The sequence below is a fragment of the Stegostoma tigrinum genome, chromosome 18 (genome assembly GCF_030684315.1).
Source record: "Stegostoma tigrinum isolate sSteTig4 chromosome 18, sSteTig4.hap1, whole genome shotgun sequence".
NCBI lineage: Eukaryota > Metazoa > Chordata > Chondrichthyes > Orectolobiformes > Stegostomatidae > Stegostoma > Stegostoma tigrinum.
Genome location: NC_081371.1, coordinates 44,318,643 through 44,346,041, shown reverse-complemented (window position 1 = coordinate 44,346,041; position 27,399 = coordinate 44,318,643). Strand labels below are relative to the sequence as shown.

The following is a 27,399-nucleotide window of genomic DNA, read 5'->3' as shown; positions in this document are numbered from 1 at the left end:
AAAAACTGACACCATGCCAAATTTTTTAAAAAAGGAGACTTTGGAGGAGGTTGGCTAAAGCGGTAGGTTTTATGAAGCCTCTAAAATGAGAGAAGTACAAAAGTTTTGGGTGTGATACTAGACCTTAGGGCCTGAGTAGGTGAATGATGGAATGAAAAAGTAGGAGGTGCAGAAGAGATCACAATTGGAGAATATGAGTACTTGAAGTGTTATAACATTCAAGACTATGGGCCTACTGTGGGAAAGGGGTAGATTTTTGGTGGTACAGACTTGATGGTCAAAGGCCCTGTTCTGCTCTGTATAATTCTATGGGGAAATGTAGAATTTTCTTGGAATTATGGGTCTGGGGGAAGTTATAGACATGAGCGTGGGACCATTGACAGACTTGAACCCAAGAATGGGAATTTTAAAATTGAAGATGTTAGATAGACTAGTGAGTGTGTTGAGGGTTGGCATATAAATGTGCTGGGGTTTAGACAATATAGTTCAGCATTTACATGGTTAATGGGTGAAGAAAATTTGGTGAAATCACAGAAAAGTTTCTGCTTGGGGGGTCATTTTTAACCATGTTTGCATCAATGTTGTGAAACAGTTGGGAGCACCCAAAAGGCACAAGAGATGGTAATGCCAAATAATCAAGATTGAACATGAATAAGCATGTCATTGATTGATAGTTAAATACCACAAAAGAGCACTGAAAAAGAACTGCCATCACTTTGCTGTTAACTGAGATTAGGCTGAGGAGATGGAAATTCATTAGTTTTTTTTGAGAGAATGTTAGACTTGTGCACTTCCCAGAACTTGGAAATCCTAGAATATGAAAGAGGTTGAAAACAAACAGACCAGCAGGTTGATACTTTTTCAGCACTACTTGTAGACAAGCTTGGTGCCTTAAAGTTATTTTCTATCATTTTTTTGAACAATAAGACATATGAGCAGAAATGGGTCATTTCAGCCCATTAAGTCTGCTCTGCAATCTAATGAGATCATGGGCTGATTTGATAATCCTCAACTCCACTTTTGTTCTTTTTCACTGTAACCCTTGATTCTCTGACTGATTAAAAATTTAGTCAACTCAGACTGAATATACTTAATGATCCAGCCTCTACAGTCCTTTATGGTAAAGAATTCCACAGATTCACTACCCTCAAAGAAGAAATTCTTTTTCATCTCACTCTTAAATGGGCAACCCCTTATTCTGACATCATGCCCTCAGGCCCTAGACTCTCCTACAAGCTGCATCTACCCTGTCAAATCCCCAAACAATCTTGTATGTTTCAATAAAGTCATCTCATTCTTCTAAAGGTGAGTGAGTACAGGCACAAACTACTCAACCTCTCCACAAGACGATTCCTCCATTCCTAGGAACCTTGTCTGCATGACCTCCGTTGCTAGTATATCTTCCTTAGGTTACGGACTCAATACTGATCTAGAATTCATCTGATTCGTTTGCTCTCAAACTCTCGCTCCCCAAACTATCCGATTAGATTAATGATGCATACAAGTACTGATGGAGTTTGGTTTTCTTTATTTAATTTCATCACAGGTTTCTATTGTTTACAGATTAACAAGTCAGACATTGAAACTAATTTAATTTAAATTGTTACTAATTTAATTGAGAGTTAATGTAGTTACAGCCTATCAAAATTAACAGATGGAATACAATCTACGTGATAGAATGAACTCATCAATGCAGTAGTAAATTGGACAATGAAAGGACACTGTACAAGCGGACTCTGGACTTTGCGGTCTTGTACTGGATTGGCAGACTCATCCCAGCTGTGTCTTCAGGGTATTCCATCATTCTTTAATCAGCTTTTCTTGATCCCAGTAGCCATCAACTGAACTGTGATGAACTTTGTCTTATTTTTACATTTTTTTGATTATGTATGATTTCTGTCATTGATACAAGTGCTGTGTTGGGTGTACCTAAAACTTTTCACTGTATTTTTCATGTAAAAGTATATGTAACATTAAGTTTCTATTCTATTTCTACTCCCACTAGTTTTGGACTCCCCCACCCTAGGGAAAAAGATCTTGGCTATTCACTCTATCATAACAGGACAATTAAATGAATTCAAGATATTCAAGCAGAATCAACATGGCTTTTTGAAAGGAAAATCGTGTTTTACCAATTTATTGGAGTTCTTTGAAGACATTACATGTACTATGAAAAATATGATGAACAGATTTCTAGAACACATTTGATTCGGGTTGCATTGAAAATAGGAGGTAAATACACCAGAAAGTTTTGGAAAGTGGAATATTTGGGGTTTAGTTCCTTCAGAGCTGCTGATAATACATAGATGCATCAACCAAGGGTAACAAAGTCTTGAACAAAAGCAAAGTTGCTGGAAAAGCTCAGCAAGTCTGGCAGCATCTGTGAAGGTGAAAACAGAGTTAACATTTTGGGTCCGGTGACCCTTCCTCAGAACAAAGTTTTGACTGCTTTTTACCTTGAATTGGGCTCACAAATGGTTTTACTCTGATTTATGGAAGTAGTCATCAAGATTTAAGATTACAGATTTTCTTTTCTTGGAAGTTTTAAGCAGGACCAAAGGGACCTTGATCAAATGGGTCAATGGGCTGAAAAATTGCAGATGGATTTCAATTTGAATAAACGCAAGGTATTGCATTTTGGTACAACAAACAAGCGTAGATTCATACATTTAGTGGTAGGGCCTTAGGCAGTGTTGCAGAACCGATGGACTTCGGGGTGCAGGTACATAATTCTTTGAAGTCTGTGTCACACATAGAGTGGTTTTGGAGTAAATTTGTAGCTTGGGTTGTCGGTGTTGGCTCACGGAGCTGGTTTGTTGTTCTGTAGACGTTTCATTACCCTGCTGGGTAACGTCATCAGTGCAGCCACCGCTTCAGCACTAGTGTATTTTCCCACCTGGTTTTTAAACTCTGGAGTCCGTTGAGCTGGATTACCTCACTTCCGGTTTTCCTTCGTAGTGGAGTGTATATGGGGTCAAGTTCTATGTGTTTATTGATGGCTTTCTTCGTGGAGTACCAGGCTTCTAGGAATTCCCATGCCTGTCTCTGCTTAGCTTGTCCCAGGCACGGGAATTCCTAGAAGCCTGGTACTCCAAGAAGAAAGCCATCAATAAACACATAGAACTGAACCCCATATATGCTTCATTACAAAGGAAAACTAAAAGTGAGGCAGTCCAGCTCAATGTACGCCAGAGTTTAAAAACCAGGCGGGAAAACACACCGGCGCTTATTTGGAGGCTGCACTGATTACCCCACTGCATAACGTTATGAAATGTCTGCAGAACAACAAACCAGCTCAGCGAGTCAACCAACCACAATCGAGTGGTTTTAAAAAAGCATTTGTTCAGTCCTTTTGAGTATAGGAGCTGCGAAGTCAGACATGTTGAGGTTGTGTGAGACAGTGGTGAAGCCTTTTCTGGAATACTATGTTCAGTTCTAGTCACTCAGTTATAGGAAGGATATTATTAAGCTGGAGAGGGTTCAGAAGAGATTTACCAGGAAGTTGCCACATATGTAAGGTTTAAGTTATATAGAAAGTCTGAATAAGCTGGGACTTCTTTCACTGGGATGTAGGAGGTTGAGAGGCAACCTGACAGGAGTTTATAAAATTTGGATAGTTACATGAAAGGAAAGGTTTGGAGGGATATGGGCCAGGAGAGGCAGGTGGAATTAGTTTAATTTGAAATTAATGTTCAGAATGGACTGGTTGGACCAAAAGGTCTATTTCTGTGCTGTGTGACTGTCTGACTCTCTCTGTAAAGCCCCTGTTCGTGAATGAAGTTGACTGGGTTTGAAACAAGAACTTCTGAAAAGTGTTCTCGGGCACGAATGGAAGTGAGAGTATCAGAACGGGTGTTACTATATTGCTTTTAGAACAGAGAAAGTCTGCTGGGATTTTTTTAGATTTTTTGGGATTTTCTGATGAAGGGTCTAGGCCCGAAACGGCAGCCTTCCAGCTCCTAAGATCCTTCCTTCTCCTCTGATGCTGCTTGGCCTGCTGTGTTCATCCACCTCCACACCTTGTTATCTTGGATTCTCCAGCATCTGCAGTTCCTATTATCTCTGGCATATTTTTAAGATGGGAGGAGAATGTTTTAAAAAGGACACGAGTGGCATTTTTTTTTTCTTTACAAAGATAGTGGTTTGTATGTGGAATGAACTGCCAGACAAAGTGGTAGATGCAGGTAGTTTCAATATTTTAAAGACATTTTGACAAGTACGTCAATAGGAATGATTTGGAGGAATATGGGCCAAATGCAGGCAACTAGGACTAGTTTTGATTGGGAACATGGTCAGTGTGAACTAGTTGGACCAAAGGGTTTGCTTCCAATACTGTATGACTGGTGTACAAAGACAAGCAGATCTTGTTGCACCTCTCCCTTTCCCAATCTATTGCCATTTGGGTAATAACTTGCCTTCCCCTTTTTTGCTACCACAGTATATCAACATTGTGTCCCATGTGCCAAGAGTTTATGCACTCACTCAATTTGTTGAAATCACACTAAAGCAATTCTGCATCTTCTTCACAGTTCACCCTCTCATCCAGCTTTGTGCCGTCTGCAAACTTGGAAATTTAACTTTCAGTTCCCACATATAAATCCTGAATATCTTCTATCTATGTTGATCAAGTACTGATCCCTGTGGCACCCTGCTCATCACTACCTGCAACTCAGAAATACACCTTATTCCTTCTCTTTGTCTCTATCCTTGTCAGTACACAACCCCCAGTCCCAAGCTCTTTACATTTACATGGTATCCTCTTAAGTTGAACCTCATCGAAAGCCTTCTGACAGTCCAAGTAAATCACATACTCCTTATCAAATTTACACCTTTGAAAAATTCCAGTTGCATTGTCAAGCATGATTTCCCTTTTGTAAATCCAAGTTGTCACTATCTGATCCTGTCATTGTTTTCCAAGTATTCTGCCATCAAATCCTTTATAACAGACAGTAGCATATTCCCCACTACCAATGTCTGAATCCAAAGTTCCTTTTTTTCTCCTCTACCTTTTTTAAAAATAGACAAGTTTCAGTAGCTACCTTCAAATCCATAGGAACTGTTCCAGAGTCTACGGGATCTTGAAAGATGACTGTCAACGTATCCACTATTTCTAGGGTCACTTCTTTAAGTACTCTGGAATGTAGATTTTTGGGCCCTGGGGATTTATTGGCCTTCAATCCCATAAATTTCTCCATCAACATTTCTCTATAATATTGATTTCCTTCAGTTCCTCCCTGTCACTAGAACCCAGATTCCTAAACACTTTTGGGACATTACTCCTGAACCCTTTATGAAAACAAAACTAACATATTAAATTGGTTGCCATCTCGTGTTCTCCATTATAATACTCCTTGTTTCTGACTGTAACATTTGCCTTCACTAATCTTTAATTCTTCACATACCTATTAAAGCTTTTACAATTTTTACGTTCCCTGCAAGCTTACTCCCGTGCTCTATTTATCCCCTCTTAATCAATCCCTGTGTTCTGTTTTGCTGAAATCAAACTGCTCATGATTCTCAATTCTGCTGCTTTTTTGGCCAATTTTTATGTCTGTTCCTTGGATTTAATACTCTTCCTAATTTTCCTTGTTATCCGTGAGTTGACAGGAAAAAGGAGTTGGTATAAATCGGTCATTTTCTGGTTGGCAAAATGTAATGAGTGGTGTGATGCAGGGGTCGGTGGTGGGATCTCAATGCTATAAATGATTTTGACGAAGGGACCAAAGGCATGCTTACTAAATGTATTGATGATACAAAGGTGGGTAGGAAAGTTATTTGTGAACAGCACACAGGAAGGACACAAAAAGATAAAGATAGGTTAAGGTGAGTGGGCAAAGATCTGGTAAATTAAAATTAATATGGATATTAGTAAGCGAGGGACAAAACTTGGCAGATCAAATATAATGTTGGAAAATGTGAATTTATGCACTTTATCAAGAAGAATAGAGGAGCTGAATATTATTTTAATTGAGAAAGACTGTAGAAAGCTAGAGCACAGAGGAATCTGGGACTCCTAACACAAATCACAATAAGTTAGTATTCAAATTCAGCAGGTAATAGAGAAAGAAATGGAATGTTGGTTTTTATTTCGAAGAGTATGGTACATGAAAATAAGGAACTAAAGAAGAAATTGGTGGAGAAACTCAGCAAGCCTGGCACCATCAGTACAGAGAAAACTGAGTTAAGGTTGAGTCTCGTTAGTTTGCTTCAGAACTGGTAGCGGCTAGAAAAAAAGCTCTGCCACGACGGGGGTTGCTTTCAGCACAGCCAACAGCTTACTCATGATTCCCTGGAACATAGGAATTAGGAGCTGGAGTAGGCAATTCAGCCTTTCAAGTCCAGTCTGCCATTTAACATGATGATCATGGTTAATCTTATCCTGGTCTCAACTTCACTTTCCTGCCTGCTCACCATAATCCTTTAACCTGATTTTCATTGGAAACATTTCTATTTCTTGAATCTATTGGTTGATTCTGCCTCCACTCCACTCTCAATCAGTGAGTTCCACAGATTCAGAACCCTCTGAGAGAAGTAGTTTCTCCTCGGCTTAGTTTTTGAACCTACCTCCTCTCTCTCGATGACTATGACTTCTTGTTCAAGACTGTCCCACGAGGGGTTTGTCTGTTCAACATCCACCTTATCAATCCCCTTCAGTATTTTATATACAGTTCAATCAGATTCCCTGCTCATTCTTGTGAGCTGCACTGAATACAAACCCATGCTCTTCAACTACTCCTTGTACGATAGCCCTTTCATTCCTGGAACAAACCTCTTCTGAACTATCTTCAGTATCACCGCACCCTTCCTCATGTAAGAGAACTCTGAGTGCTCTTTCACCAATGCCTTATATAATTGTAACAACACTTCTTTACTTTTACAATCCAAGCCTTTTGCAATAAATGCCAGGATTCCCTTTGCCTTTCCTTATGCCACTTCTCTTTCAGGTCTCTGACTCCCCTATCCGCGTACTCCTTTACTCTATACCCCTCCTGTCATCTGCATAAATACCACCTTTTCTCAGCTGCCATTAGAAAGTTCACTGGCCCTGAAAGGCTAACTCTGCCAGACCTGCTGACTTTCTCCAGGCATTTGTTTTTGCTTCAGCTCTTCAGCATTCGCAGCTGTTTTATTTTATAATTATTGGGAAGTCTTGATAAAGTCATACCCTGCCCTAGTAAGAACACAGCTGAAATACTGTCACAACTATGGGACCCTCACTTAAGGACAGACGTACCGACATTGGAGGCAATCCAGAGAAAGTTCACTAGGTGGGTTTGCGGGGGCAGTCTATTGAGAGAATAAGTAGATCGGACCTACTGTCAATAGAGTTTAGAAGAATGAGAGGCACTTGCGGAGGCAAAGTAGTAGAATGACAACTGACCTCACCGCACGCGGTCGCCATGGCAACACGAAGCTTAACCCTCCCCCTCGGTGACGGTTGGCCCCGAGGCGATGGGAGCGTGGGGAGGTCAACGTGATTCCAACCTTTCAGAACCTTGTCATCATTTGAATTGTCCCGGGGAAACGGACCAATGAGGAGCGGCGGAGCCGGTATCACGTGATGGGCGGGCCGGATAGTTATAAAAGGGACTTGGTGCGCCGTGCATAGTAATAAACGGCTGTGGCTGTTGTTTGCTTGTGAGGTTGTGTGTGTGCGTGCGCAAGGAGGGACAATTCATAAAGGTGAGATACCTTCGGAAAGGCTGTTTCAAGCTTCGTCTAATTTCAAGAGATTATTGAAGAGCCGACGATTTGTAACGATCGATTGTTATCTTCTATGACTGTCTTAGCTAGCTTTAATAACGCATTCGCATTCAAATGCAAATGGTATTTAACTTGCAAAAGTATTGACTCCTTTTTTTTAGGAAGCGAAATAGATTTCGCTTCTAAAAAAATTTACGTTTGACAATAATAGTTTGGGTATTCTAACACCTAACTGAAGCAATATTTGTCTTTTGCAAGGCGATACTAAAGTTGGCTTAATCAATGATTTTTCTACATTGCAAGTGTCAACATATTGTGTAGGTATTGTTAACCAACATGTCCAGGCACATCTGGCGTACATAGCATATGAGCAAGAAGGCTGACATTTCAGGTTTAGAACCTTCATCAAGGGTCTAAACCCGAAATGTCAGCCTTCCTGATCATATGATGCTGCTTGGCCTACTGTGTTCAAACAGCTCTATGCCTTGTCATCTCAGATTCTCCAGCATCCTATTATCTGGTTTCTATTATCACTATGATGTAACAAGGTGAAAGAAACGTCAGCTTGCCTGCTTGGCAGTCCCTACCATCTCTGAAACTGATTATATTTCCAAGTCACGATGGTGAGTGCCTGAGTAGGTGGCAGTGTTCCCATGAATATGTTGCCCTTATTCTTCTGGATGGAAGTCTATGGTGATTCGGAAGGTGCTGTCTGAGGACCTTCCGAATTTCTGCATTTCATCTTTTGATAGTGTACACAGCTGCCACTGAGCATGGAGAGAGTGTACTTTTGCAGATCTGGTGCCAGATAAGCAAGGTGCTTTGTCAAGGATACTATCCAGCTTCTCAGGTGTTGTTACACTTCCCTTTCCTGGATAGATGCAGCTTTATTCTATTGTACTTGAATTTTGACTTGTTGATGGAGGGCAGGTTTATGGGGAGTTAGACTGTGAGTTATTTCAGTACCCTTGTCCTCAGACTCACTGTTGTATTTATGTGGTGCTTTTAGTTGAGCTTTTTTGGTCAATGGTGATCCCCAGGGTATTGATGTGGCGGGGGGGGGGGGGGGGGGGGGGTGTTGTGGGAAGCACGGTTGTTGAAGATGGTTGGGCCAAAGACCCTACAATGCAGAACTTCCTCTGAGCTGCCCTAGGGCTGAGATGACTGACATCCAACAGCTGGATTCATCTTCCTGTGTGCCAGGTATGATTCCAACCACTGGACAGTAATTCCAATTTTGTTTGGACTCTGCTGCACTAGGTAGAACACGATCATGATGTCAAGGGCTGTTGCTTACACCTCACCTCTGAATTTGACGCTTTTGTCCACCTTTCAACCAAGACTATATTGAAGGCAGGAGCTAAGTGGCCTGACTGAACCCAAACCAAGTCAGAAATCACGTGACACCAGGTTATTAGTCCAACAGGTTTATTTGAAAAAAGCTTTTGGAGTCTCACTCCTCCAGGTGTTAGTGAAAGAGATGTTTTTGACACCACTTATAAGTAAAAGATCAAAGGGTCACACCACTGATGAGGATGTATTTAAACAGATCTAAGATGCTGTTAAACCTTTCTTCAGTTACAAGATTTTAATTAATTTAATACGTATATGTAAATCCCTGAATTTCTGTTATCACAGCCCTGAGAGAGCTAAAACAGTCATCAGTGACCCTTTGATCATTTAATTATAAACTCTATGCCAATACCATCTCTCTCACTAATACATGAAGGAGGAGTGAGGCTCCAAGAGGTTTATTTTCAAATCAACCTATTGGACTATAACCTGGTGCCGTGTGATTTCTGATCTTGTCCACCCCAGTCCAACGCTGGTACTTCCATATCTTAGAGCCCAAACTAAGTGTTGATGAACAGGTTATTACTGACAAGATCCTGCTTGATAGCACCAACCCTATCACTTTACTGATCATCGATTTAGACTGGGATGTTAATTGACTGAGTTAAATTTGACCTGCTGTTTGTGTGCAGGACATAGCTATGCAACTTTCTGTATTGTTGTGTGGGCATCAGTGTTTGTAATTTTACTAGAATAACTTTTGAGTAGAGGCGTGGCAAATTCTGGAACCTAAATCTTCAGTGGTATTGCTGGAATTTAGTTCGGGCCCATAGCCTTTGTAGTATCCTTGCTATCACAAAACTGAGTTGAGTTGGCTGAAGTCTGACATCTGCTGGGGACCACTAAGGAGACAGATGGATCATGCACTTTGGTACTTCTGGCTGGAGATTATTGCAAATGCTTCAGCCTTATCGTTCGCACTGTTGGACTCTTCCCTTGATGGGGATATTTGTAGTGCTGCCTCCTGCGATGAGTTGTTCAATTGCCCACCACTATTCATGGCTGGATGTGACAGTCCTGCAAGGATATGCTACAAGAGTTTTAAGGATATATTAAGTATAAATGAGATGGGTTGGTGTCTCAAACACTTAAATCTGATTGAAATGCTTGTGATTTGAAGCTGCAGCATTGATTTTGTTTTTTTTTTGTCCCTTTTGTTTCTTTCTCCTGAAGTGTTTTGTTGGACTAGAACACTAAGTCTACTTCTGTCTTCACAGATTCTGCCAGGTCTGCTGAGTTGCTCATGCCTGTTTTGTGTACGTGATTTGCTTTGGTTGGAAGGGATGGAATTGACATTCTACTTAAACTTCTCTTTAAGATTAATGTTTTACTCTGATCTTTTGAACAGTTCAGTTTACCTCCTGCCAGGACACAGGATTGGAAATTTATCTTGAAACTAATCTATTGCTCCAGCTGTAGGATTGTGTCCTCGTGTTCTTTATTTAAAATAGCAGTCATTAAAAACAAACCCTGGACTTTTGGTTTTAACCAGTTTGGTGTTTTGTGTGTGTCTCCTGTATTGAGAAGGCTAGAACATGGATTTAAGAGCAGGATTAACTTTTTTTGTATTTGAAAACTGTAATAATGCACTGCTGGAGAGTAATTTATAGCAGGAGTCCTTCTGTGTAGTTGCAAGGTAGAGTTTGAAATGAGCAATCACGAGTGTTTAGGTCTAGAAATTGCATATGTTAACACTACCTGGACTGTTTGTTTCTTTTACACTGGTGCATTCCGCATTGATCCAGGACTTTCATCCTTTCATGTTGACTTTTATCTTTTCACTTATTGCTGCTATTAATTTTTCAAAGTTAGGACATTAGTCATGACTGTGCACAATTCTTAAACAGAATTTTTTTTAAAAAACCTGAGCTTGGAGTGAATATTTCAAAGGTATATCTTCTTCATCTGCTTTTATAAACTGGATCTTGTGCCTGATCTAATTATGCTGAAAATAAATTGGAAGATTACGATCAAATGTCCTACTTGGTCTTGCCGCATGACGTGAAGCTGATTCATCTTTTCCTCTGCTTGCCTATGTGGCTCTAGATCTGTATCTGAACAGTTACCTATCAATACATTGTATAGTGTGCATTGGAAAAGTCAGAATATTTCAGTACAAAGGCAATTTCACTAATTCTCAACTTATCTGTTGTCAAGCACACTTTAATATAATCCACATTTTGTAATTTTGCTTTAAGATGTAGTGTCTTTGTATTCATTTGTTATCTAGCTGAAATCAAATTAACTTCCTAGATTTTAATTGCAACATTTTTCATGCCACACAGATGGACATTTTGCAAGGGTCATTTTGAAAAGTTTGAAATTTAAGTGTGGACTTTTGCAAAAATGTGATCTTGTACATCTTTGAGAGCTTTAATTTTGAAGGGGGCAATATGTTTTCTCACTTCTCAGGTTATAAATTTTGGGTTTTAATTCAATGTTTTATTACCATAGTTTTTTGCATTTAAGGTCTAAAATTCTTAGTCTTAAATGTTTGAAGAGATACTCAAATTTGAGGCTCCTTTTGCAAACCAAAAAAAAGGATAATTTTTAAGTTAACTCTATGCAGCTTTACCATTCCTCCCTTTCTACTTCAACAACCTGTTCTTTGGCTCTTTCAATCACTTCAGTATTCTAACTAATGACAGTGGTGAACATTAAATGCCTTTTACTAACTAAAAGTCTTAAGTGGTCTAATCGCTAAGACTACACTTCTCTATAAAATAGCCACTTTTCAGCATACACCTTGTCAAATACTCAATTGTCAAGTTATGTTTTTTGGGTTTGGAACATGTTCATCCCTTATTGTGTTTATCCAGCTCTGCACCTTGTTGTCTAGTAGGAACTGCAGTATCTATCTCATCCCTTTATTGTGACCTGTTTGAATTTTTAAACCAAGGCTTTTACAGTGACAAATTGGCATTTGCCCCCTGGTCAGTCCCACTTTTTTCCACTTGATTAAGCAAGCTGAAGGGCCAATCGTCACATTATTACAAAATTGAGTACTGAGATTACAACCAGAAAGGGTTGTTTTGCCAGCTTGCTTTGAAAACCTGGAAATGCTAATGGGACAAACGCTGAAGGAAGTAAGGAGTTGCTCAGTGTTGTGTTGCACCTTTTAAAAAGTGCTTGCATTGCAGTTATCAATTAGATGTGCTCCAAGTTAAGACTTTCTAACTTTTTTCAAGTAGTCACATCTTCAGCACTTAATGGTGGCTCAAAAGTTTTATATATGCACACATGAAAGCCACACTAAATATATTGAACACATCAGCTTTAACTTTACTCTTCTCCAACCCCTCTAGGTTTTGAAATGAATACAGGCAAAGCTTTGACTAAGCACAGTGACCCAAACCAACAACCCCCAACGCCAAGCTTAACGAAAAGAAAACAGGCACAGGAAAAGTAAGTTGCTTTAAATTGGAAAAGTTTGCAAATGCCGACATGATAGTCAGTTCAATTACTAAATTCATTGTATTTTCATGTTTAGGAAATTCTTCCGGAGTCCGACTGACAGCATGCTTTCCCCATGCTCTCAAAGATTGATGAAAACAAAGCACATGACCCATATGGAGTAAGTTAAACAAAAGCTATGCATTGCTGGTGATCTGTAATAAAGTTCTGGAGAAACTCCAGGTGGTTGAGCAGTATCAATCTGAATACAAAACTAATCTTGTGTAATATAGCTTTTCTGAAGAATCAAATTGGACTCTATATTAAGTTAACGCTTGTCTTTCACAAATGCTGCTGGACCAGCTCAGGTTCTCCAGCTGTGTTTTTAAAGCCATTCCAACTTCAGCTAAGCAAATTCAATTATTGCATTCATCTTACAGGGGTCAGTTAAAGTATCATTTTTTGATAACTGGTCATTTTAATGTACTATTAAACTATTTTAGTTGTTTTATCTAAGTGTTAATATAAAAGGAGCACATTAATGCAATTAAAACATAAAGCAGTACCGTGCAGAACAGGCCCTTCAGCCCTCGATGTTGCACTGACTTGTGAACTAATCTAAGCCTGTCCCCCTACACCATCCCATCATCCAGTTGACACATTTTTATTTGACTCAAATGGTGCAATAGGTTTTCAGTAACTAGTAGTTTTAGTGAGATCCTTGACTCACCCTTTTTAATATGAATGTAACAATTAAATTTGCTGACCAGAAGTTGAAATGGTTTTTTCTTTAAAGAACTGTTTCAATAGAATGGATGAAAATGTAATATTTTTGTCCAACAAACTTGCTAAGTAATTTTTCATGTGATCTTTGTGCTAAGTTCATATGTACACTACTTGGGGGAAAAACTGTTTGGACTAGGTGCATGCCAAGACATAGCAACTCATGCAAATGAGGTACAAGATATTGCGAGTTGTTCCCCTTGTAGACTGTCCTCATTTGAATGTCGGACTTGAAGCTCACCTGAGTAATGAGCTGTCTGTGCTTTACTTCCCTCCTCCAGCAGAAGAGGAGACTTTGAATTGACAAGACTTGATGAACCCATCTACTCTACACTGTATTTGGGGTTGATTCAACAGTTTTTAAGCATTAAATTTGTGTAAATTACTGGTTCAGATGATAATGCTTCATCTAACCTACAGCACAAATGGGAAAGAAATCATGAAATAACATGTACACTTATGAAACGGAAGACCTTGCTAACCTGAGCTTCCACAAATCATCCTATTCCCTCCAGTTGAAGACTTAGACCCAACTTATTCCATGTTTGTGGTTTTTCAGATGGAGTTAATTTTCCCCATGAAATCATATTCTATCAACTTGAAAATATTTCCTGGGGTTCTTTGCAATGTTTCCATCTTTGATAAGTAGTAGGTAAATTTGAACTGTCGAAGACCTATTGTGGGTGGGGGAATTTGCATGGTGCAGAAGTAGTGCATCACTACTTCTGGACATCCTGGCCTAGGTTCAAGCCCCATCTGCTCCAGAGGTCTGTAATATGTATAAATAGCTTGTTTTTCTTTTTTAAATGTTGGCATAGTCAGCCTACTTACCTTTTGTTTGGTTGTCTCTCAATGCAGACCAGCTATTGCTGTTACAAACCTGTTTGGCCCTTCTGTGATATTGCCTCGACCCCAAAACCAGCCTTTCCTTTTTTGTCCTGAAAGGAAATTGTCTGCTATCTTTGTGGTTGAGTTTAAGCAATAAGAAGTCAGTATTAATTTTGAATCATTGTAGAGACCCTCCAGACTGAACTCTAAACATTTACTATTTTCTCTCTGAATCTGCTGAGTTTCTCCAGTAATTTTTGTTGCAAATCTTCAACATCTGCAGTTCTTTTTGAAATGATTTATTTTGATATTGTGATTTTTTTTTTTGACTCCTCTGACTTGTCAATAGATGACCAACAGCAACTCAATGTTATTAGACACTACCTTCTGAACTTGTGGGTCTATACCATCTAGGACAAGATCCACAGACATATAAAATATACTACTTGCAAGTTCCACACTAAGCCTTGCGCCATCCTGAAATGAAATTACCACAGTGCCCTCGCTACTAGGTCAAAATCCTGGAGCTCACTCCTAACTGTCAGTTTACCAACAACTATGGTGATGGAAGATTGCTCATCTCTTCTGAGCAATAAATGCTGGCATGGGATGTGGATATCACTGGCGATGAAATGTCTCTATTATGACTAATAACTTGTTTAGTGGTAAAACACATGATAACATCAATAATTCAGACATTTAATGCTAATTAGAATATCAAATATTAGTTTGTGTAAATGTAACTTGTTTTTAAATGTGTCCTCAGGCTTCAAAGCAGCAAGATTACTGCCCAACAAGTTCACGAATTTGCTTTTGGAAACAAAGAGAATGATCTGGAACAAAGGCTTTCTCTTGGAAGAAATACCAGTTAATCTTTGGCTTTTTTTTGTGCATCATCTTTCACCAGGTCATTGTCTTTATTTTCAATGGATGCTTTCTGAAAGGTGGAATCCAACTTCATTGGGATAGTTGCAATTTTTTTCACTATGCTCTTACTTTATTGTCAACCATCTGTACAGATGTATTTTGATGTAATAGTATCTAAAACACAAATGTTATAATAAACCTACACACTTGTAACAGCCAGAATCTGTTTTTGCCTAGTGTACCTTTGCAATATTGCAATACTTCATTGTTCAAGTAACTAAATTACCATCAAATCTGTTAGGTCTTTTTGGCAGTACTGGGAAAACAATACTTCCAAGATTTGTGAATGCCAAGTTGTTATTTGAATCCTACTTCTCACATGATTCATCACAGCTGCACCTTTCAGTGGTGAAATGTGAAAATCTGGTTCAAACCCTGAATTAGGAGTAGTGATTACAGGGTTGTAGGTAGAAACAAGACCATACAAATGGGAGTTAAATCGTGCTGTTTGAGCACTTTGGCTTGTAAGCCATGAGCATATTTAATTTCTTTGAGTTGAGAGACGAACAGAACTGAACCAGTTTTGAACTGCTAGCCACAGGAGCATTGAAGTTGTTCCATCTGTAGTTAACAGATTAAACAAATGAGCTGAGGCAAGAATCGGTCATCCTGAATATTGATTTGGAAACTGTGCTCAATCAAGATTGAAAAGTTTCTAGTGAGGATTGTCTTCACTTGTACTCTTTCCTGTACCTGTGTGCCCATACAGCGCTCGGCTCTTCCCCGAAGTGGTTTAAAGCAGAAACTGAAAAGAACAGCTTTGATTTTTGTTAACTGACAGAAATGTGTCCTCTACCTGCATGCCCCATTAGTTGGTGAAGGATTGTGGAGGGGAAAAAAAGCAATCAACAGGACCATGTGATATTTGATAAGGGAACATGTAGACCAATTAATCCCACAAGCTTGTTTTTATTTTTTTTAAAATCTGGATCATATCAGGCATTTTGTTTCAGCCAGTTACCTGGCTTAGCTACAGCAATCAAGGGATATGAAATGATATTTTGTGCCCTGTAAAGAGAACGCAATCAATTCAGTCACTCCATGTGACTCTAATATTTGACAGCACCAGATCCTACAAAAGCTGTGGGACCTGATAACATTTTAGCAAGCATAGAAGCTAATTCTGGAACAGATTGTTGCTTGCTAATTGATTTGTGACAATTATAACATGACATCTACCTGATATTGAAAATTTCAGGTATGCCCTGTTAATAAATTATTACCATAGCATATATTCATAAGCAAAGTGATGATCAACAGTGATTGGAGAGGAATAACTTGCGTACCTAACATTCCGTTTAGGTTCTGCCAGGCCACTAAGCTCTCGACCTCATTATGGCCTTGATCGCAACAGGTTGAAAAACTGCAGGTGAGCTAGGAGTAACTGCCCTATGTTCAACTAAGTAAGGTATCAATGAGCCTGACAAAACTGGAATTGTGGAGGGAGGTTGGTCTTTTGTTTGGAGCCATAGCTAGTGCAAAGGAACATGTTGTTGTTGTTGTTGTTGTTGGAAGCCAGTTATCTCAGCCACTGGAACTTCCCCAGAGTCATGTTGCAGGTCCAGCTATCTCCTCTGTGCTTCACCAGTGACCTTCTCCCATCATGAGGTTAGAAGGGTAGATGTTTGCTTGTGCTTGCAAACCATTCAACTCTGTTTGAGACTCTTCGGTTACAGAAGCAGCAGTGCTTATATTGTTGCAAAGTTGGGTAGAATGTAATGTTTGTAAAACGGGGGAAAGAGTATGTGGTCCCTTTAAAAGATTGATTTTTTTTTAAGGCTTGGAGTTTAAAAATGTCTGCAGGCAGATGCAGAGTTTTTGAAGTTGAAACATTGTATCGAAAAGCTATACTGTTAGAGGGCAAAGCAGCATTTTTACCAAGATAACAGGCTTTTGAATTTACCCACTTAATTTAAACCAGGCCCTAGATTCCAAAAAACTAAATTTAAATTTAGTTTTGACAACATAGGACCAATCCTATTGTAAGAAATTAACAGGTCTTCAAGGGTATAAAAAGAGGTAATTTTGAAAATCTGTGAGAGTGAAGAGAAACTGACTGGCGGGAGCTAATATTCCTGGCACGCACACGCGACTGAGGAAGGTGTTCCTGACTGGAGGACCTGGAGACTGCAAACAACATTCTGGAAGACTTACCCTAACTAATTTTGATATATTAAACAAATTAAATTTTTATTAATTTATGTGGGACTTGTATCAAATGGAAAATGTACCTTTAGTGTAGTTAGTTGTGGTTGGGGGGGCAGAATTGTATAGTTTGTTAGCTGTAAGTTAGATAAATTACTTGTTGATTGTAGAGTGTTGAGAGTTCATTTTATTTCACATTTCATTTTTTAACGTTACAAAGTGAGGTGAGCTGTGGGGTTTTTGTTTTTAATTATCAGAGGTATCCACCTCCCCTCCAACAGATTAGGGGTTCAAGACTGATCTGGCCAATTCATGCACAGGTTCTGAATGGATTTGGATAGATTTGAATGATTCTGGGTAAGAAAAGTTCTGCAGGCTTAAAACGACTTGGGATGAGAAATGAAAAATCTGTAATTGGAGTTACTTAGTTAAATAAAAAGTGAGTAAAATGGCTCTTAATGTTGCCAGAGGTTCTGGGGTTGAGGATGCTCCTCAAATTTGTCAAGATAATTTACAAAGACCAAAAGGATATACTTTCAGACTCAGCAAACAGACTAGATTTGGCTTTAACTGTGGATAAGAGGAAAGCTGAAATTGTAATTTTTCCTTAGTTTAAAAACTTACCTCTTAAGTCAGCGGCCTACTTCATTCGAGCAGCAGGAGTGGTGAGAGCACCAGTCGGGAAGTGAACTATTGTATTGGGACATTGTCTAAACTCAAAACGCTACATGTGTAGTGTTTCCCACCACCCCACACTCCTCCTCTAACCCAAAAAAAGACTGTAGACAGTTAGTAAGTTAATTTCTTTTTTTCCTTTATTCTTTTGGCAATCTAGAGCAGAATGGAGTTTTTCTCTTTTTTTGGCAGGAAGCTATCAGAGGGACAAAAGTATCAACAAATTTAGTTAACTCAATTTGTATAAACTAATAAAGTAATTAATGAAGTAGAAATGGCTGGACAGGTCATGTGCTGTGGCTGTATGATGTGGGAGCTGGCTGATTCCATTGTGAACTGTAGTGACCACATCTGCAGCAAGTGTTGTTTGCTTGAGGAACTTCTGCTCAGAGTTGATGAGCTGGAATTGGAGCTTCAAACACTGCGACCCATCCGGGATGGGGAGATGTACCTGGATGCTTTGTTTCAGGAGTCAGTCACATCTGGTAGACTAATTAGTTCAAATTTGGTCAGTGACCAGGGACAGCAGGGTGTGACTGTAAGTGAGGTGGGTAGAGGGAACCTGCAGTCAGGAACAGAAGAGCCTTAGCTCTTTGTCCAACAGGTACAAAGTACTTGCTCCCTATATGGATTAGGAAAAGGGCTGCCGGGAGGATAAGTCAACTGACCACTGCACCGTGGTACGGGATGCCATTCCAGACCAGGGCGGGGCGGGGGGGGTGCGTGGTGGGATGCAAAAAGACAGGTACTTGTAGGAAATTCTACAATTTGGGGAATAGATAGTATCCTTTGTAAGTAGGACCAAGAGTCCCATATGGTGTTGCCTGCCCAGTGCCAGGGTAAGAGATATCTCTGACCAGCTTGAAAGGATATTGGAGCAGGCTGGAACAAACAACATAGGCAAGATTAGGAAAGATGGACCGGTTCAGAGATCATCAGGAGCTAGGAACCAAATTTAAGAGCAGGTCCTCAAGGATTATAATCTCTGAATTACTACCTGTGCCTCGTGCTAATTAGCATAGGGACATGAGAATAAGGGAAGTAAACACATGGCTAAAAGAATGGTGTGAGAAAGTGAGGTTCCTTTTCATGGGGCTCTGGCATCAGTATTGGAACAGGAGGGATTTTTACTGTTGGGATGGTCTCCACCTGAATCAAGCTGGGACCAATATTCGAGTGGAAAGGGTAAATAGGCTGGTCAACAGGGCTTTAAACTAGAAAGTGGGTGGGAAGGGAATGGTGAAACCGGCCCCAGTGGGAAACAAAGCAGCAGGTTAACATCTGTAGTGGTGGATTCAACCAAGTGGAAAAATATGAAAGAAATAGCAGGGAAGGAGAATTCAGGAGAGGTTATTAAAGTCTCCAGCACAGACACAAATAGGACCATGTGTTTGGGAAAAGGGTAGCAATCAAACATCGGAAAAACAAATGAAAATGAGAAGAAGAAGGGTTAAAGATAATAAAATGTGAGGCTGGATGAACACAGCAGGCCAAGCAGCATCTCAGGAGCACAAAAGCTGACGTTTCGGGCCTAGACCCTTCATCAGAGAGGGGGATGGGGTGAGGGTTCTCGAATAAATAGGGAGAGAGGGGGAGGTGGACCGAAGATGGAGAGAAAAGAAGATAGGTGGAGAGGAGAGTATAGGTGGGGAGGTAGGGAGGGGATAGGTCAGTCCAGGGAAGATGGACAGGTCAAGGAGGTGGGATGAGGTTAGTTGGTAGGAGATGGAGGTGCGGCTTGGGGTGGGAGGAAGGGATGGGTGAGAGAAAGAACAGGTTAGGGAGGCAGAGACAGGCTGGACTGGTTTTGGGATGCAGTGGGGGGAGGGGAAGAGCTGGGCTGGTTGTGTGGTGCAGCAGGGGGAGGGGGCGATCTGGGCTGGTTTTGAGATGCGGTGGGGGAAGGGGAGGTTTTGAAGCTGGTGAAGTCCACATTGATACCATTGGGCTGCAGCGTTCCCAAGCGGAATATGAGTTGCTGTTCCTGCAACCTGCGGGTGGCATCATTGTGGCACTGCAGGAGGCGCATGATGGACATGTCATCTAGAGAATGGGAGGGGGAGTGGAAATGGTTTGCGACTGGGAGGTGCAGTAGTTTATTGCGAACCGAGCGGAGGTGTTCTGCAAAGCGGTCCCCAAGCCTCCGCTTGGTTTCCCCAATGTAGAGGAAGCCACACCGGGTACAATGGATACAGTATACCACATTGGCAGATGTGCAGGTGAACCTCTGCTTTATATGGAAAGTCGTCTTGGGACCTGGGATAGGGGTGAGGGAGGAGGTGTGGGGGCAAGCGTAGCATTTCCTGCGGTTGCAGGGGTAGGTGCCGGGTGTGGTGGGGTTGGAGGGCAGTGTGGAGTGAACAAGGGAGTCACGGAGAGAGTGGTCTCTCCGGAAAGCAGACAAGGGTGGGTCTAGGCCCGAAACGTCAGCTTTTGTGCTCCTGAGATGCTGCTGGGCCTGCTGTGTTCATCCAGCCTCACATTTTATTATCTTGGATTCTCCAGCATCTGCAGTTCCCATTATCACGGAAGAAGGGTTAATACAGGACTGAAGGTGTTATATCTGAATGCATGCAGTGTAAGGAATAAGGTAAATGAGCTTGTGGGACAGATCGAAACTGGCAAGTATTATGTGGTAGGCATCACTGACATGTGGCTGGAAGGGGACCAGGATTGGGAACTGAACATCCAAGGGTATACATCCTATCAAAAATATAGGCAGGTGGGCTGAGGGGGTGTGGATGCCTTATTAGTGAGAAATGAAATTAAATCAATTGGAAGAAATGCAGTAGTGCCAGATAGTGTAGAATCTGTATGGGTAGAATTGAGGAACCGCAAAGTTAAAAAAACATAGTTGGCGTTGTGTACAGGCCTCCAAACAGTAGTCAGGATGCAAGATACACCAGGAGATAGAAAAGGTGTGTAAGAACGGCAAAGTCACAGTGATCATGGGGGATTTCAATATGCAGGTGCACTGGGGAAATCATGTTGGTAGTGGATTGCAAGGAAAGGTGTTTGTGGAATGTCTGCAAGATGGCTTTTTTTGGAGCAACTCATGGTGGAGCCCACAAGGGAACAGGCAATACTAGATTTAGTGTCGTGCAATGAGGCAGACTTGATCAGGGAGCTTAAGGTAAAGGAATCCTTTGGAGGCAGTGAGCATAAGAATAGAATTTACTCTGCAATTTGAGAGGGAGAAGATAGATCAGAGGCAACGGTATTACAGCTGAATACAGGTGACTACAGAGGTATGAAGGAGGAGCTGGGCAGATTGACTGGAAGAGAAACCTAGCAGGAAAGACAATGGAACAGCAATGGCAGGATTTTCTGGAGTAATTCAGGAGACGCAGCAAAAATTCATCCCCAGGCATAAGAAGCATGGTGCATGGAGGATAAGGCAACTATTACTGATTAAGGAAGTCAGGGATAGCATAAATGCAAAAGAGAAAGCATTTAATGTGGCAAAGGGCAGTGGGAAGCTTACAGAGACCAACAGTGGGCAATGAAGAAAAAAGCAAATGAGGGAGAAGATTAGTTATGAGGGTAAGCTAGCCAGTAATATAAATGAAGACTGTAATACTTTTTTTAGATATATAAAGGGAAAAAGTGGACATTGGACCACTGGAAAATGATGGTGGAAAGATAGCAGTAGGGAACAAGGAAATAGCTAAAGAACTGAATAATTACTTTGTATCAGCCTTCACAGTGGAAGACATGAGTAATATCCCAAAAATTCGAGAGTCGGGGGCAGAGCTGAGTATGGTGGCTATCACAAAGGAAAAAGTGCTAGTAAAACTGATTAGCCTGAAAGTGGACAAATCACCTGGACCAGATGGACTACAGCCCAGAGTTCTAAAGAGATAGCTGAAGAGATAGTGGAGGCATTAGTGGTGATCTTTCAGGAATCACTAGAGTCGGGCAGCGTCCCAGAACACCGGAAAATCGCTAACATGACACCCCTGTTTAAAGACAGTAAGGTAAAAGATGGAAAATTACAGGCCAATTGGCCTAACGTCGGAATTGGGCAAGATTTTGGAGTCAATTGTGAAGGATTAGATTTCTGAATAATTGGAAGTGTATAGTAAAATAGGGCAAAGTCAGCATGGTTTCATCAAGGGGAGGTCATGTCTGACAAATCTGCTAGAATTCTTTGAGGAAGTAATGAGCAGGGGATACCAAAGAGAGCCAATGGACATTATCTACCTAGAATTCAAGAAGGCCTTTGATAAGGTGCTGCACAGGAGGCTGCTGAGTAAGATATGGGCCCATGGTTTTAGCAACAAGGTGTTATCATGAATAGAAGATTGGCTGTCTGGCAGAAAGCAGAGAGTGGGGATAATAGGGTCTTTCTCAGGATGGCAGCCAGTGACAAGGGTCAGTGCTGGGTCCAAAACTTTTGACTTTGTACATTTAATGATCTAGATGAAGGAACTGCGGGCAATCTGGCTAAGTTTGCAGACTATACAAAGATACGTAGAGCAACATGTAGAATTGAGGAGGTGGGGAGGCTGCAGAAGGATTTGGACAAGTTAAGGGAATGACCAACGAAGTGGCAGATGGAGTACAACGTGGGAAAATGTGAGGCCATGCACTTTGGTAAGAAGAATAAAAGAATGGATCATTTTCTAAATGGGGAGAAAATTCAGAAGTCTGAAGTGTAAAGAGACTTGGGAGTTCTAGTCCAGGATTCTCTTAAGATAAACTTGCTGGTTGAGTTAGTAGTCAGGAAGGCAAATGCAATATTGGCATTTATTTTGAGGACTTTTATAAAAACAGAATGTACTACTGAGGCTTTATAAGGCTCTGGTCAGGCCACATTTGGAGTATCGTGTGCAGTTTTAGGCCCCATATCTCAGGAAGGATGTACTGGCGCTGGAGCGAGTTCAGAGGTGGTTCACGAGAATGGTCCCAGGAATGGAAAGCTTAACATATGAGGATCATTTGAGGACTCTGGGACTTTACTCAATGGAGATTAGAAGGATGAGGGGGGATCTAATTGAAACTTAGAGAATACTGAATGGCCTGGACAGAGTGGATGTCAGGTAGATGCTTATTGGTACGACAGACTAGGACTCGAAGGCATAGCACTAGAGTAAAGGGAAAACCTTTTAGAATGGAGATAAGGAGAAACTTTTTCAGCCAGAGAGTGATGAATCTATGGAATTCACTGCCACAGAATGCTGTGGAGGCCAGGTCATTGAGTACATTTAAGACTGAGATAGATAGATTCTTGATTATGAAAGGAGATCAAGGGTTATGAGGAGAAAGCAGGAGAATGGGGTTGAGGATCTTATCAGCCATGATTGAATGGTGGAGCAGATGGGCTGAATGGCCTATTTTCTGCTCCTATGTCTTATGGTCTTATGGTACTGGTATTGGTCAAGCATTTAGGTATACCAGAGGAACAGGTAAGTGCAGTGGAGTTAGGAAAAATAAATTGCAAATTTAGACAATTGGAGTTAGAAGAAGATTCCTCGCTGAGGGAAAAAAAGGGAAAGAAGCACTTTAGCATAAGAATAAAAAAGGGTTTAAACTTCTAAAGTTGATAATTCAACACTAAAGTCAAATTAAAAGGATGGAGATGAAGATAGGCTAAATGAGGAGGGGATGATATTGAACAAACATATCATCGCTGAAGACCTGGTAGAGATATATAAAAATGTCAAAACATTTTCATTGAATTTTGGTAAAAATGCAGAAGCCTTTCACATTTACTCTTGAGAAATTGGCTAAACAGATGACCTGGCCAGAGGATATGTGGGTAATATTAATTCTGATTCCCTGGAATGGTAGGTTTAATGTACGATGAACGGCTGAGGATCCTGGGATTGTATTCATTAGAGTTTAGAAGGTTGAGGGGAGATCTAATAGAAACTTACAAGATAATGCATGGCTTAGAAGGGGTGGACACTGGGAAGTTGTTTCCGTTAGGCAGGGAGACTAGGACCCATGGCCACAGCCTTAAAATTAGAGGGGGTAAATTTAAAATGGAAATGAGGAGATATTTCTTCAGCCAGAGACTGGTGGGCCTGTGGAATTCATTGCCGCGGAGTGCAGTGGAGGCCGGGACGTTAAATGTCTTCAAGTCGGAGATTGATAAATTCTTGATCTCACAAGGAATCAAGGGCTACGGGGAGAGTGCAGGGAAGTGGAGTTGAAATGCCCATCAGCCACGATTAAATGGTGGGGTGGACTCGATAGGCCGAATGGGCTTATTTCCACTCCTATGTCTTATGGTCTTATGGACTAAGTTGGTAGGCAGGGCTAGTGAAGTGTTGCAGCAGTGTCAGATGAAGTGTCAAAAGAATATGAAGAAGTAAAACAAGCTAACTTGAGCGCCTACGAATTGGTACCAGAAGCATATAGACACCAGCTCAGAAATATAAGGAAGGAATATAATTTCATTCTGTGAGGGATAGAAATTGGGAAAGAGGGAAGTCCTTCAATGAATAACAAAAAGTAGATCACATTGGGAACAGCTTGCCACATGTGGGAACAAAAACCCAAGAGGTAAGAAGGAGGTGAAAGGCCTCTGGTGTTTCTGCTGCAATAGAGGGGAACACGCAAAGTCGCAATGCTGGTGGATTAAGAGAGGCACTGAGGACAAAGGAGGTAAAAGAGGCTAAGCAAGGGGGATTAGTTGAGGTAGTGAAGGAAATCCCATGAGAAGTTGAGAAGAGTACACAACCTAGTCACAGGCTAGAAAGGAAAATATTGCCTGATCTCTTCAAAGACTTCATCCGTGGGTAAGGTTTACTCAGGAAGAACAGGTGGAAAATATAATGAATTTATAATATTGAGAGATATGGGAGCTGGTCAGCTTCTAATAGTAAGAGATGAAAATATTTGCACTCATGAAATCTTATCCAAGATGTGATAACCTGTGGATGAAATGGGAAGAAATTTCAAGATTTGGGAAGTCACAGTAGGAGTGATTGAAAGTGCGTTTATTCCAGGAAAAGAGTTTGTTCTTGGAAATGACCTAGCTGGATCAAAGGTATGAGTGATATCTATTGTTGTGGAAAAGCGGAAAGAAAATCAGGGAACTGAAGAGCTAACAGAAAAATACACTCGTTTTTCCGAACTGTGTATTGATAAGATCTTAGTCACAAGTTAAATCAAGAAGGGAAAACCAAAGAGAAAAATGAAGGCATTGAGGTCCAGTTAGCTGATGCCCTCTTTGATGAAAATGGTAAAGAAAGAAGCAGGTAGAGGACCTGGCAGAGGTGTTTAGTTCTGAAAGACTAATGGGGATACAACAAAAATAAAACAATAATAGATTTATATCATTATGCCTACTTGGAAAAGGAATTAGAATGGATTCCAGAATATTATTACCTTAAGGGTAGAATCCTAAGGCATAAGTGGAGATCTTGGCAGGTTAGTGCAGAGGAGAAATGACGGGAGTTCACCAGCAGAGAGCAAGAACTGCAGATGCTGGAGTCAGATGTCACAGTGTGGAGCTAGAAGAACATAGCAGGTCAGGCAGAGTCAAAGCAGCAGGAAAGCTGACGTTTAGGGTTGGGACCCTTCTTCAGAAATGGGGAGGGGGAAGGTATCTGGGAAATAGAGGGGGGTGGTGGGGCTGGGGAAAGTAAGTAGGATGATGATAGGTAGTTTACCAGGTAGTGATACCACTAGCACACTGACAGGAAGTATGGCAGGTAGCAGAAAAATTGCCAACAGAGATCATCTAGCAGTGAGGAAGACTCAGACATGGAAGCATTTCTGTTGGCCTGGATTACACAAAGAGGTGGTTGAATTTTACTGTAGCTGTCATATGTGTCCGATAGTAGGAAAGCCACAAGCAGTAATAAAACTTGAACCTTTTGTTACCAATTCCTGCATTTGAAGAATCTTTCATGTGGCTTAGATGATTGTGTTGGTCCCCTCCTTAAAACCAAAAGTGGGAACCAGTATTTGCTAACCATAACGTATGTTTCTACCAGATTTTCAGAGGCAATTCCATTACGGAATGTCAAGGCAAAAACAACTGTGGAGGAGTTGTATCAGAGATAATGGGAACTGCAGATGCTGGAGATTCCAAGATAATAAAATGTGAGGCTGGATGAACACAGCAGGCCAAGCAGCATCTCAGGAGCACAAAAGCTGACGTTTCGGGCCTAGACCCTTCTTCAGAGAGGGGGATGGGGGGAGGGAACTGGAATAAATAGGGAGAGAGGGGGAGGCGGACCGAAGATGGAGAGCAAAGAAGATAGGTGGAGAGGGTGTAGGTGGGGAGGTAGGGAGGGGATAGGTCAGTCCAGGGAAGACGGACAGGTCAAGGAGGTGGGATGAGGTTAGTAGGTAGCTGGGGGTGCGGCTGGGGGTGGGAGGAAGGGATGGGTGAGAGGAAGAACCGGTTAGGGAGGCAGAGACAGGTTGGACTGGTTTTGGGATGCAGTGGGTGGGGGGGAAGAGCTGGGCTGGTTGTGTGGTGCAGTGGGGGGAGGGGATGAACTGGGCTGGTTGAGGGATGCAGTGGGGGAAGGGGAGATTTTGAAACTGGTGAAGTCCACATTGATACCATATGGCTGCAGGGTTCCCAGGCGGAATATGAGTTGCTGTTCCTGCAACCTTCGGGTGGCATCATTGTGGCAGTGCAGGAGGCCCATGATGGACATGTCATCAAGAGAATGGGAGGGGGAGTGGAAATGGTTTGCGACTGGGAGGTGCAGTTGTTTGTTGCGAACTGAGCGGAGGTGTTCTGCAAAGCGGTCCCCAAGCCTCCGCTTGGTTTCCCCAATGTAGAGAAAGCCGCACCGGGTACAGTGGATGCAGTATACCACATTGGCAGATGTGCAGGTGAACCTCTGCTTAATGTGGAATGTCATCTTGGGGCCTGGGATGGGGGTGAGGGAGGAGGTGTGGGGACAAGTGTAGCATTTCCTGCGGTTGCAGGGGAAGGTGCCGGGTGTGGTGGGGTTGGAGGGCAGTGTGGAGCGAACAAGGGAGTCACGGAGAGAATGGTCTCTCCGGAAAGCAGACAGGGGTGGGGATGGAAAAATGTCTTGGGTGGTGGGGTCGGATTGTAAATGGCGGAAGTGTCGGAGGATAATGCGTTGTATCCGGAGGACCGCAACTTCCCCCCCACGGTGATTGAGAACGCCCTTGACCGCGTCTCCCGCATTTCCCGCGACACATCCCTCACACCCCGCCCCCGCCACAACCGCCCCAAGAGGATCCCCCTCGTTCTCACACACCACCCTACCAACCTCCGGATACAACGCATTATCCTCCGACACTTCCGCCATTTACAATCCGACCCCACCACCCAAGACATTTTTCCATCCCCACCCCTGTCTGCTTTCCGGAGAGACCACTCTCTCCGTGACTCCCTTGTTCGCTCCACACTGCCCTCCAACCCCACCACACCCGGCACCTTCCCCTGCAACCGCAGGAAATGCTACACTTGTCCCCACACCTCCTCCCTCACCCCCATCCCAGGCCCCAAGATGACATTCCACATTAAGCAGAGGTTCACCTGCACATCTGCCAATGTGGTATACTGCATCCACTGTACCCGGTGCGGCTTTCTCTACATTGGGGAAACCAAGCGGAGGCTTGGGGACCGCTTTGCAGAACACCTCC

General features: G+C 41.7%; 1 protein-coding gene across 4 annotated transcripts in view; it reads left to right on the top strand.

Annotated features, from left to right (window-relative positions):
• The window catches only part of tmem19 (transmembrane protein 19), a 36,367-nt gene extending 21,225 nt beyond the window's left edge, over positions 1-15,142 (top strand). For 3 of the 4 annotated variants that reach the window (XM_059652481.1, XM_048548743.2, XM_059652479.1), the window contains exons 8-10: positions 12,363-12,462; positions 12,548-12,631; positions 14,828-15,142. The gene's annotated coding sequence lies outside the window, so the exon portion shown is untranslated. Of the gene's footprint in view, positions 1-2,005; positions 2,266-12,362; positions 12,463-12,547; positions 12,632-14,827 lie in introns of those variants that run through there. The other variant, XM_059652480.1, reaches the window with a different exon arrangement.
• The last annotated feature ends 12,257 nt before the right edge of the window (positions 15,143-27,399 follow it).